The sequence below is a fragment of the Apodemus sylvaticus genome, chromosome 17, assembly GCF_947179515.1.
Source record: "Apodemus sylvaticus chromosome 17, mApoSyl1.1, whole genome shotgun sequence".
Lineage (NCBI taxonomy): Eukaryota > Metazoa > Chordata > Mammalia > Rodentia > Muridae > Apodemus > Apodemus sylvaticus.
In genome coordinates this window covers 30,871,145-30,883,840 of record NC_067488.1, presented here as the reverse complement: position 1 = coordinate 30,883,840, position 12,696 = coordinate 30,871,145, and the positions used below count along the sequence as shown (strand labels likewise).

The 12,696-nt window shown below is 42.1% G+C and overlaps 1 non-coding gene across 1 annotated transcript; it reads left to right on the top strand.

Moving 5' to 3' along the window:
• Positions 1–12,185: 12,185 nt before the first annotated feature.
• LOC127668287 (U6 spliceosomal RNA) lies at positions 12,186–12,292 on the top strand. The gene has a single exon (XR_007974059.1). It is a non-coding gene; the product is annotated as a U6 spliceosomal RNA (small nuclear RNA).
• The last annotated feature ends 404 nt before the right edge of the window (positions 12,293–12,696 follow it).

The window sequence follows — 12,696 nt, the reverse complement described above, 5'->3', positions numbered from 1 at the left end:
TATTCAGCTAAAGCCAATGGATCCAAATATATGCATTATCTATGAAGTATAAAAGGAAGTTTAAAGCAAGAGTTAGGCAATCTTATTCTAGAAAGACAGATACTAAGGCTGGTAGATATTCACATCTCTGGAATCCTTGAGTTTTCTGGTGAGCAGTGCCCTCCAGGAAATAAAATGAGACCCTGCCTACCAATTGCTTGTTGTAGTAGGTATATCCAAGTCTATGAATACATTTATATTTCTTGCATATCAAATGGATAATCATATTATTCTCTTCAAGCACAATTAAGTAAAAACAGGTAAATAATATCTCCAGACATGACAAACATTAGTATCCATAAATTTTTCTTTATTGACCATTTTCTCCGTCTGACTTGTTCCTGTTATGAACCACTCAGGCCAATCGGGGCTCTCCTGACCAGAGCTTGGTTTATGGGATTTTGACATTCTATGTGACATAGCTATCATGAAAGACTAGTAAGGTCTCTTGCCCCCTTCTCAGAGAAGTGATTTTAAGTGCATAAAATGGAACATGAGACTTCAAATTATACAAGTTATAAAGATGTTTTATGCAGATGCATGCACACACATGCAATGAGAGAGAGAGAGAGAGAGAGAGAGAGAGAGAGAGAGACCAAGTCAGCATAATTGAGTAACATTTGTCCCAGACTGTGCACAGAAGAGATTCTTGGTGCCAGAATTCTGCACAGTGTGCATCTGAAGGCACATACTCCTGTGTTTGGAAGTAGTGGAACGAAATTATTAGGAGAGCTGTAAATGGTGCTTCCTTGAATATGGCCCTGAAGTTGAATTTTCCCAAAGTGCAATGAGAGAAAAGAAAGCTCAATTGTCTGGTTTGAGCCACTGGACGCAGGATGACATCAAGAGACAACTTGAGGTAGAACAAGAATGTCATATTTGACCCCCTTCACAATAGCCTCAAACAGTATAAAGTATCTTGGGGTGACTCTTACCAAACATGTGAAAGATCTGTATGACAAGAACTTCAAGACTCTGAAGAAGGAAATGGAAGAAGACCTCAAAAAATGGGAAAACCTCCCATGCTCATGGATCGGTAGAATCAATATAGTTAAAATGGCCATTTTGCCTAAAGCACTATACAGATTCAATGCAATACCCATCAAAATCCCAACTCAATTCTTCACAGAGTTAGAAAGAGCAATTATCAAATTCATCTGGAACAACAAAAAACCCAGGATAGCTAAAACTATTCTCAGCAACAAAAGAAAATCTGGGGGAATCAGTATCCCTGACCTCAAGCAATACTACAGAGCAATAGTGTTAAAAACTGCATGGTATTGGTACAGTGACAGACAGGAGGATCAATGGAACAGGACTGAAGATCCAGAAATGAACCCACACACCTATGGCCACTTGATCCTCGACAAAGAGGCTGAAAACATCCAATGGAAAAAAGATAGCCTTTTCAACAAATGGTGCTCGTTCAACTGGAGGTCAGCATGCAGAAGAATACGAATTGATCCATCCTTGTCTCCTTGTACTAAGCTCAAATCCAAATGGATCAAGGACCTCCACATAAAGCCAGACACTCTGAAGCTAATAGAAAAGAAACTGGGGAAGACCCTTGAGGACATCGGTACAGGGAGAAAGTTTCTGAACAGAACACCAATAGCGTATGCTCTAAGAGCAAGAATTGACAAATGGGACCTCATAAAATTACAAAGTTTCTGTAAGGCAAAGGACACCATCAAGAGGACAAATCGGCAACCAACAAATTGGGAAAAGATCTTCACCAATCCTACATCAGATAGAGGGCTAATATCCAATATATATAAAGAACTCAAGAAGTTAGACTCCAGAAAACCAAACAACCCTATTAAAAAATGGGGTACAGAGTTAAACAAAGAATTCTCACCTGAAGAACTTCGGATGGCGGAGAAGCATCTTAAAAAATGCTCAACTTCATTAGTCATTAGGGAAATGCAAATCAAAACAACCCTAAGATTTCATCTTACACCAGTCAGAATGGCTAAGATTAAAAATTCAGGAGACAGCAGGTGTTGGAGAGGGTGTGGAGAAAGAGGAACACTCCTCCACTGCTGGTGGGGTTGCAAATTGGTACAACCACTCTGGAAATCAGTCTGGCGGTTCCTCCGAAAACTGGGCACCTCACTTCCAGAAGATCCTGCTATACCACTCCTGGGCATATACCCAGAAGACTCCCCACCATGTAATAAGGATACATGTTCTACTATGTTCATAGCAGCCCTATTTATAATTGCCAGATGCTGGAAAGAACCCAGGTATCCCTCAACAGAAGAGTGGATGCAAAAAATGTGGTATATCTACACAATGGAGTACTATTCAGCCATTAGAAACAATGAATTCATGAAATTCTTAGGCAAATGGATGGAGCTAGAGAATATCATACTCAGTGAGGTAACCCAGACTCAAAAGGTGAATCATGGTATGCACTCACTAATAAGTGGATATTAACCTAGAAAACTGGAATACCCAAAACATAATCCACACATCAAATGAGGTACAAGAAGAAAGGAGGAGTGGCCCCTGGTTCTGGAAAGACTCGGTGAAACAGTATTCAGCAAAACCAGAACGGGGAAGTGGGAAGGGGTGGATGGGAGGACAGGGGAAGAGAAGGGGGCTTACGGGACTTTCGGGGAGTGGGGGGGGGGCTAGAAAAGGGGAAATCATTTGAAATGTAAATAAATTATATTGAATAAAAAAAATTAAAAAAAAAAGAATGTCATATTTGGGGAAAACAATGCCACTTTAAGGTACAGCAGGGAAAGGAAATGAGAAAAAAATGTCTCTGTAATCTAGCCTGTTGTAATGAAAGGACAAGAGTCAAAGACAATGTAATTCCATCTCCTGTTAGAGTAGAAATCCCAGGCTGTCAGTAGGCATTGATATCTTGCATCACTATGTCAACTGCTAAAGGTATCCTCCCATTTAGATCATGGGCTCCTGAGGACAAGGCCAAAACATCCTCAGTTCCTATGTCACATAGAAAGTCAAAATCCCATAAACCAAGCTCTGCTTGGGAGAGCCCCGATTGGCCTGAGTGGTTCATAACAGGAACAAATCAGACGGAGAAAATGGTCAATAAAGAAAAATTTATGGATACTAATGTTTGTCATGTCTGGAGATATTATTTACCTGTTTTTACTTAATTGTGCTTGAAGAGAATAATATGATTATCCGTTTGATATGCAAGAAATATAAATGTATTCATGGAATATCAGTATTCCATTGTAGAATAATGATAAATTATTCTCTGCTAAGGAGCAGTGGTGCTGGGCCCTGGAAATATAACTAAATAAAGATCAGTCCCCATATCAACTCATTTGGGATGTGAAGAATGAGTCAGACGGAATTATGGAGAGCTTTTAATTACTTGAGTACCTGTCAGGCAAGCATGGAAATCTAATTCAGATCCGCAGAACCCACACATTTAAAAAAAAAAAAAAAGCATGGTGACATATATTTATAATTCTATCACTAAGAAGATGGAAATGAGGGGATTTCTTGAGCTCATTGGCCAGCTAGCTTAGCTGATCAGTGAGGTCTAGGTTCACTGAAAGACATTAACTCCAACAAAAAGGTGGGAAGTGATAGCACTAACTCATTGTTAAACAGAACTGTCACAAGGATATACACACATGTGCACACAGTTATATGCACACATGCACATTCTTGAACACATGCATGCAATATACACGTAGACATACACGAAGAAGCCAGATAAATATAAACATTCATATTGAGAATATAAACATAAACTGCACTTTTTGCCAAACTTGGCTCTCCAACCTTATCTGTATATATTTTGAAGCAGTCAGTAGAGAAACAAATGAGTTGGCTTATTAAAAGGTCATCACGGGTACCTGGGCTATCCCAGGCACACCTACTATGCTTTCTCTTCTTACAACATTTCCAGTTTTTGGATCATAAACATTAACATGAGGTCTAACACTAGGCAAAGCTGAGGAAGGAGGGGTCACGTGCTATGAAACGTCCCCTCTCACCACATGATAGCATCCCCTATGTGCTGCATTGTATGTTCTGGGAGCTGTCAGAGGCTGGAACCAAGTTGAGCTTGATTTTGCACATCTAGCAAGTAGACGTGTCACCTCCAATCGAGTACTGATTGATACAAGATTAAAGTCATGAATAATAAATCACGGAAATCCCTCCCAAGCTGAGTGCCACTGTTCTCTACAGGAAAGGTCATCGTGAACTGCAGGAGACGGGCGTTGTCTGCTTCTTTACAGTGTGGAGGACTTGAGTTGATGAGGGGGGAACTGGAGGTGATGAGAGAAGCAAGACATGTTCACCTCTGGGAAGAAAGGTGAGAGACAGGAACCCATGTGAAAAGCCAAGTGTAGACAGTGCCCGCCGGAGCTGAGTGATAATGGCAAAGTGGATCTCCATGTCTTCCATACTTCTTGCTGTGACTGAAGTCTTTAACATACAAGAGGAAGAAAAGCAAATGGGAAGAAGGTTGTGGACAGGTGCAGAGAACTAGGGAGCATGTTGCAGGTCCAGAAGCCTTGACAGAGAGGCTGTCCTACTCAACCTCCATTGACAGGCTTTTTGGGGAAAAAAAAAAAAAAAAAAAAAAAAAAAAAGCAAGCTGGATACTGTCCTTGGTCCTGAACCAAAACCACCCCCTTGGGCCCTGTTGCTTCTGTTTATCCTAAGACATTGTACCCCTACCCAGTTCCCAAGAGATTGGAGGTTTTGTTGGTATTCTCTAGTGAGATCTGTAAGTCAATTTTTATTCAGGTTCTATACTGAAAAGAAAGAAAATCAACATCAGAAAATGGGTATTTCCAGCCCAAGACTACCTTCTATTATTGATCAAATTCTCACATATGCTAGGCAGTGTGATGAGCAGATTTTACACATTGTATCATATTGTTGTAATTATTCTCATTTTATAGACAAAGAAAGACATATAATGAGTTCATAAATGGCAGAGTGGAGACTAAAGCCAGCCTCGTAAGCGCATTGCGCAGAAATTAGCCCACCACTCAAATAAGACATAGTCTAATAAGGCTTTAACTCACAGGGAACAAGCCCCTCCTAAGAAGCCACAGAGTTCCTCGGCTACAAAGGGAGGAACTATGGATTTGAAAACAGATGGCTAACATAAGAACACCTCGTAAGACCCTCTGCGGATGCTAGCAATGCTTCACGCTCTATGTTATTTAATAGACATCGGGAGAATCTGAAACATATTGTAGAAGCCAACTGCATAAACTATATTGGACTTCATTTCTAAGCCAAGTAAGCTAAAGCAAAAGTGGGGGGACAGAAAAAATGAAAAGAGTTCAGGATGGGGTGGAACATGCACGATTCCTATCACTGTTCCATTCCCTCTACCTTAGTTCCTTTATTTAATGTTATTTCTCTACCTCTATGTACTTTGCAAGGGTGAGTTCCACGATGTTTTCATACCTAGATCATAATAACTTGACCCTATGCCATCAGGTACATACAGGATAAGCAGTAAGTACCAGGTAGAAGGAATTTAATATTAAAAAAAGAAAAGTGACAGAAGTTCACGTTCTTTAATAGAAAAAAAAAAGATAGAGAAAGAGCTTTGAAATGTAGGAATGTTTATTCTTTTTATTCTGAGCTTTGGAAATGAAAGCCATACAGTATCTGAAGGCCTCCTAGACTCAGATTCCCCAGCTAAGAATTAATTGTATTAGATCCACAAAATTAGGAGGTAAAGTCACTAGCCCTCAGCTCTGACAAACTGGGCTTGATCCTCAGGACCCACAGGGTGCAAGGAAAGAACCAACCAAGCTGTACTCTAATCTTCACAACTATGCCATGGTGTGTTATACATGCATACAAATACACACACACACACACACACACACAAATAAATGTAATTGAAAAATTACTTTTAAAGCAGTTATATCCATCTATGAAGATAAATGAGACGAGCTGTCTAATGATGATGTCAACTGTCATTTATTGATTCCTGCTGCCTATGCCAGGCACGTTGTGCATACAAACTCTAATCTTCTAAATGGCTCTAGAAACTTTCTATTATCCCCATCTGAAGATGAAATAACTACAGCTTAGCAAGTCCTTAATCACTGCCACTAAATCACAAGCCAGCTCATCCATAAGGAGGCGGCAGCGTGAAGGCTGGATGCCAAGGGTGCAAGGCGGAAGGTAACCTTAGTCTGAGTTTTCCAGGGTCCAGGCAGCTACTCCTGTAGCAGGATACAGCGGGAGTCGGAGCTTGGAGCGAAAAAAATCTAATGGGCTGACACACTTTACCAAATATTCAAGTTCCAAGTAGGGTAGAAAGCCATCTGGCTCCCCTGCTGCTCACAGCACAGCCACCTGGGTGCCCTTCCTTCTTCCTTTCCTTTTCCTTTCTGCATCGAAAACAAACCTGTCCTGCAGGGAGCCAGAGCCAGAGCAAAGACTCTAGGCTCCTCCTCCCTGCTTTGTGAGGAGAAGAGAGGACAGGAGGAAATTGTGCCAAAGGTCATGGTGTTCTGGTCAGCGTGTTCCAGCTTTGAAACTTTGAGAGCTGCCAGGGTCCAGGCAAGGAAAAAGAAAAAAGAAAATGCTGCAGGCTGCTCCACCTGCCAGCTCCGAAAAGCTCCAGCTGGGCTTCAGCCTCCATGGCAACTGCACCCTGCAAGCAAGGTTAAGATCCCCAGAGATTCATTCCAGCCGGCACAGCAACCTGTGACTGCAGGAATGGCTGAGCTAGAAAGTACACAGGTCTTCAGAGATGTGCCTGCAGACCTTGCTGCCTTTGTCTCCCAAAGCCTGCCTTATATATCCACGTTCCCAAAGACCCAAATAGATAATAATCATTTCTTCATTCCAGGCCTTTTATTTTTTTTTTGCCTTCATCTATCTTTATTTTTTTATTAGATATATTCTTTATTTACATTTCAAATGATTTCACCTTTCCTGGTTCACCCCCACCCGAAAGTCCCGTAAGCCATCTCCCTCCCCCTGTTCCTCAATCAACCCCCTCCCACTTCCCTGTCCTGGTATTCCCCTACACTGCTATATCTAGCCTTTCCAGGACCAGGGGCCACTCCTCCTTTTGATGTCCAACAAGGCATCTGCTGCCTATGCGTCTGGAGCCATGGGTAACACCATGTGTACTATCTGGTTGATTTTTGTCTCTGGGATCTCTGGGAGTACTGGGTGGCTCATATCATTGTTCCTCCTATGGCACTGCAAACCCCTTTAGCTCCTTGGGTACTTTCTCTAGCTCCCCCATTGGGGACCCTGTGCTCAGTTCAATAGCTGGCTGAGAGTGTCCCCCTCAGTATTTGTCATGTACTAGCAGAGCCTCTCAGGTGACAGCTATATCAGGCTACTGTCAGCCAGTACTTGTTGGCATCCACAATAGTGTCTGGGTTTGGTAACTGTATATGGGATGAATCACTAGGTGGGGTCGTCTCTGGATGGTCTTTCCTTCAGTCTCTGCTACACACTTTGTCTCTGTATCTCCTTGTTCCCCTTTTAAGAAGGACCAGAGTATCCATACTTTGTTCTTCCTTCTTCTTGGGCATCATTTGATATGTGAATTGTGTCTTGGGTATTCAAAGCTTCTGGGCAGCCCTATTTATAATAGCGAGAAGCTGGAAAGAACCCATATGTGCCTCAATGGAAGAATGGATACAGAAAATGTGGTATATTTACATTATGAAATACTATTCAGCTATTAAAAACAACGAATTCATGAAATTCTTGGGCAAATTTGGGTGGAACTGGAAGATATCATCTTGAGTGAGGCAACCCAATCACAAAAGAACACACATAGTATGCACTCACTGATAAGTGGATATTGGTCCAGAAGCCTGGCTTTTCTTTCCCCATACTTATAAGTGTCTTTGTTCATGCTAAATTCTCCCATCTAATGTTGATATTAACTTTCTGAAAACCTGACACAGGACCAAACTATGATTAGTCATAGAAACACTGTTGTCTTTGTAGAGTATTCAGCCCGAGCGAGAAATTTAGCACTAAACAGGGAAACTAAGATAGAATTAAAAATCAGAATAAGTACTATGAGGTCTCTAAAGAAGAGCAAAGCCGCAGAGTGATGTCCAAGCAGGAGCCTATCAAGGTGTCTTTGGACAGCAAACTCTCAGGTGAAGGACTGAAGAATCAGCAGAAAGCTGCAGTGTGGGGCTAGTCATTGGGGGTAGCGGTTATTAGCAAAGATCAAGAGATCAAGTACAAAGGCCCTGGGACAAGAAAAAAAGGGGGAGAGGGGAAGAAAAATAAGGATCCAAAGAAGGGAAGGAAGCATGCTGCATACTGAACCGGAAGGTGCTGAAAAAAACTCCGGTTGTCTGGTGGTCCCAGTTTCCCATCAGAAGATTATGAAATGTTCTGGAAGGAAGAGATCTCTCAGCTGAAGGAATACAGTAGTAACCTGAGCCAACAAGCAATCTCAGAGATGGTGCATTTTCTCCGTTTCTTCATCCACTGTGCTTTCCAATCTGTCTCATGGGAAGTTTATCTGAAATCTAGAAGGGGAACTTGGAGAAAGGAGAGGTGGAGTCCCAGTCTCTGCCTCTACTCTCCTCATCGTTTGACTAAAACAACTCATAGAAAGGAGCTTGACACACACTTCCACCCCTGTCTTCTCACAGCATCTCCAGGTTCTAAAGCACAGGCATCTGTACCAGGCCAGCAAGCTAAGCAAGGGGCCATGCTAATAACCACAGCCCCATTCACCTTTCACCTAGGGCCAGCTGCTGTGCTCTCTCATCCTCTGTTGACTCTTCTTACAAGGGATCAAAATGTCTGAGTGAGGACAGTGGGGTTAGCATAAATGTCAAAGAAAAAATTCTTAAAGAAAGTCGAAAGGGGGAAAAACATAAAAATCAGTATGGGGATATCCTCTGAATAAAGATAGCCATGCACAAGATGCTATCAGTGGTGATTCTGACCTTTCACACACACCCCCAAAAAAAATAATGCTTAATGTGACTGATGTTTTCATCATCACTACATCACCTTTCTAGCTCTAACTTCATTTTCTGTTGGTTTTCCCCCTGAATTGGCAGACAAAATAGGCTTGATGGATATAGCCTGAAGAACCCTAAAGGATGTCTTATAGAAGAATCCACACTGAGCATCTAGAGTGACACAGACTCAAATCCACCTCATGACTGAGAGGCTTGGGTTTGCAGGTAACTGGCCTTCCTAGGTCACATTTTCCTTCTCTGCAGAGTGAAGGAAATTGTCCCTATATCTAAGAGCAGTGGCCAAACCTTAACACAATTCAGGAAAAGTCCCTGCATTACTGGAGTTAGCATTGTTTTGGATATACATGGGTATAGTAGTACAGATGTTCATATGCACGTCCCATGTGTTGGCACACACTTGCACATGTGTAGGGAAGGTGAGGTTATGAACATGCATAAAAGGGAAAAAAAATCAAGGCTATTTCCATCAATAAAGACTGGGCTCTAAGCTTCAGATATTCTCACCACATCTCCCCAGACTCCTTATGTGTCCCCAGACACATCTGGCAGAAGACCAGATTTGTGACAGTCATGCACAATAATTCAACAAGCTTCCATGGTCAACTCCCATTACTGGCAACCCTGGACAAATGATTCCTCTGGTATTCCATAGGCAGTCTACATAATAGAAATATCCCATCAGTTAGCCTTATAACCAGTGAAAACCACTTATCTCCTGCTTCATGATGCTTTGGAACATGGGGTGACTTGACTCCATGGATTATCACAGAATAATGCTCAGAGTAATCCTGTGTCTCAGTTATCTACCTGCCAAATGGGAATAACCATGATCTCTGTCACCTTGCATGGTTTTGTTGAATAAACAGCAATGTCCACTTAATGCTTGACATGGTGCCAGGTACATGCTTACACCACAATGAATGTAGGCTGTCAGCCATATAATAATCCCTAGCTACACCATTGGTGATGCTCACAGATTACCTCACTATGCTCTGTCTTCCCTACACCTGTGTGTAGTGCTCCACCAGTGCCCAAGAGTGCCTGCTAACTCCTGTACACTTTCAATGTTTACTGATAACATCTCTCCCCACTCAGAGAATAATTCACTCATGGACTCAGACAATTTCTTTTAGTGAAGAGAGCAGGGGAGTTTTGTGGTTTTGGGGAGGCCAAACCCAAGTGGTACAACACACACTTCTTCAAAATAAGACAGGCCCCAGACAAGGGCATGGCCCTGGCTGCTGGGAACTGGAAGATGGAATTTCTGGTGAATCATAACTGCATGCTTCACCCGATGTTGTCAGTCAAGGTCTATCCTCCTCTGGTCAAGCACTGAAGGTCACATAGTCCTCTGTTTGAAGCTAAGAGACTGTCTTACTTCATATAACACTACGGCAGCAGCCTTCATCACTGCCCCCAAGTACTTTCATTCCTGTAACAAAAAGCCACACTTCACAAACTCTCTGAGAACATTGTCTAGGCCCTAAGTCAGCCACCACTGTGCTCTTCTCAGATAAGCCTTTCACCCCTCCAAGACAGAGGCTTCTTCTTGGTTTATCCTTGTATTCAACAGACATTTCTCACGTAAGTCAGTGTGCCAGACACAGGGCATACACATCAAGGAAGATACCACCTGATTTCTGTGCCAACACAGACAACAAATAGAAGAAAGATGTCCTTACAAAATACTAAATGCAGCACCCAAATGACAAAGGGGTCAGGGAGCAGAGCTGTAGAAACCTAAACAAATACATGAGGGATCGTATCCCTCTGTGGAACATTTAGAAAGCTGGAGAAGAGATACTTGATTACATCAAGAAGAAAACTGGCCATTTCTCAGCAGCATCTCACAAACATGTACTGAGAAACCATTTCCTAATCTACCACATTCTCTGGAAGCTTCCCTCTTGCACCTCAGCTTTCAGTACACAATTCTATCCCTACATGTTCCATGATCTGACTCTGAAATCAGACTAGAATCTCAGTGCAGGCAAGGCTTAGCTTGTCTCCCTCTCTGTCATAATGGCAGCACACAATAGTTGTAAGCATGCCACCAATATTTATCAGTTCATAAAATGTCATTTGATAGCTCTGCACGGTAGAAGTCCCATGCTAGGCAATAGTGTTACTTAGGCATGTGTGAGGAGACAGTCAACAACACACATTGGAAAAAAAAATCTAGTTGAGTGATTAGAATCAGAGGTATCAGGTAGAATGGCATGCTCAACTTGGTTCAATTAAAGTCAGCCAGCAAATATTAATTGTATCTTCTAGGTGTGTACTGGCTAGTTGGTGTGTCAACTTGACACAGGCTGGAGTTATCACAGGGAAAGGAGCTTCAGTTGGGGAAGTGCCTCCATGAGAACCAGCTGTGGGGCATTTTCTCAATCAGTGATCAAAGGGTGAGGGTCCCTTGTGGGTGGTACCACCTTTGGGCTGGTGCTCTTGGGTTCTATAAGAGAGCAAGCTGTGCAAGCCAGGGGAAGCAAGCCAGTAAGAAACATCCCTCCATGGCCTCTGCATCAGCTCCTGCTTCCTGACCTGCTTGAGTTCCAGTCCTGACTTCCTTTAGTGATGAACTGCAACATGGAAGTATAAGCTCAATAAACCCTTTCCTCCCCAACTTGCTTCTTGGTCATGATGTTTGTGCAGGAATAGAAACCCTGAATAAGACAAGGTGAAAGGAAATTTCATGTACAAGAGAGAATACAAAATTAATCAAATGAAAATAAGCCCTTATGCTTAACATTTTAACCTAGGAAGGCATGTACATACAAAAATCTGAATAAATTAGAGGCTATGAATATTCAAGAGGAGACACATCAAGAAAGACTTTGGAAGGTACGTAGAAAGCACCTAGAATAAAGCCCTTCTGTGTGTGTTCAGACTAATTGGAATGAAGAAATCATTCCCGGAAAAGAAAGTATCACCAGGAAGATGAAAAATGGCTCGTTCTCTGCTGAGAGCCCACTTGAACAGTCATCTAAAAGACAGTGCTGAGGAGTGGACAGAGCCAGAAAGCTAGCCAGCTCTTCCAGGAACACCCTTCATCCATAGATCTGAAATATTGTGGATCCAGCCTTGCCGCCAAGTTAACATATTTGGTCCGTCTGTTTCAGCAAAAGTGTGACCCTAAGGGATGGCTCAATAGGTAAGGTACCCAGAACCCAAATCAAAAAGCTGAGTGTAGTGCTCGCTTCGGCAGCACATATACTAAAATTGGAACTATACAGAGAAGATTAGCATGGCCCCTGCACAAGAATGACACGCAAATTCGTGAAGCGTTCCATATTTTTTTTGGAATGTAAACAAAGAATATAGAAAATAAAAATATTTATAAAAAAAAGGAAAAAAAAGCTGAGTGTAGTAGCACCTATTTGTATTCTCGAGGTGGGTAGACAGGCAGACCCTTGGGGCTCACTGGTCAAGAAGGTCACCCTATTGGGAGAGTTCAAAGCAAGAAACAAAGACCATGTCTTTTCTTTTTTTAAGGTAGCTGGGATCATAACACATTTTTGTAGCCTTCCTATGTATGTGCATGAAAGTTTATGTATACATACATAACATACAGCACAAGGCATACATGCATCCAAAAACATATACATACACACTAAGTTCCACAATCATATTTTGTCTTGAGAACATATATGGGCAGTGAGGCAGAAGACACACACCAGTTCTGTTTTATTCCCTAGAGAAG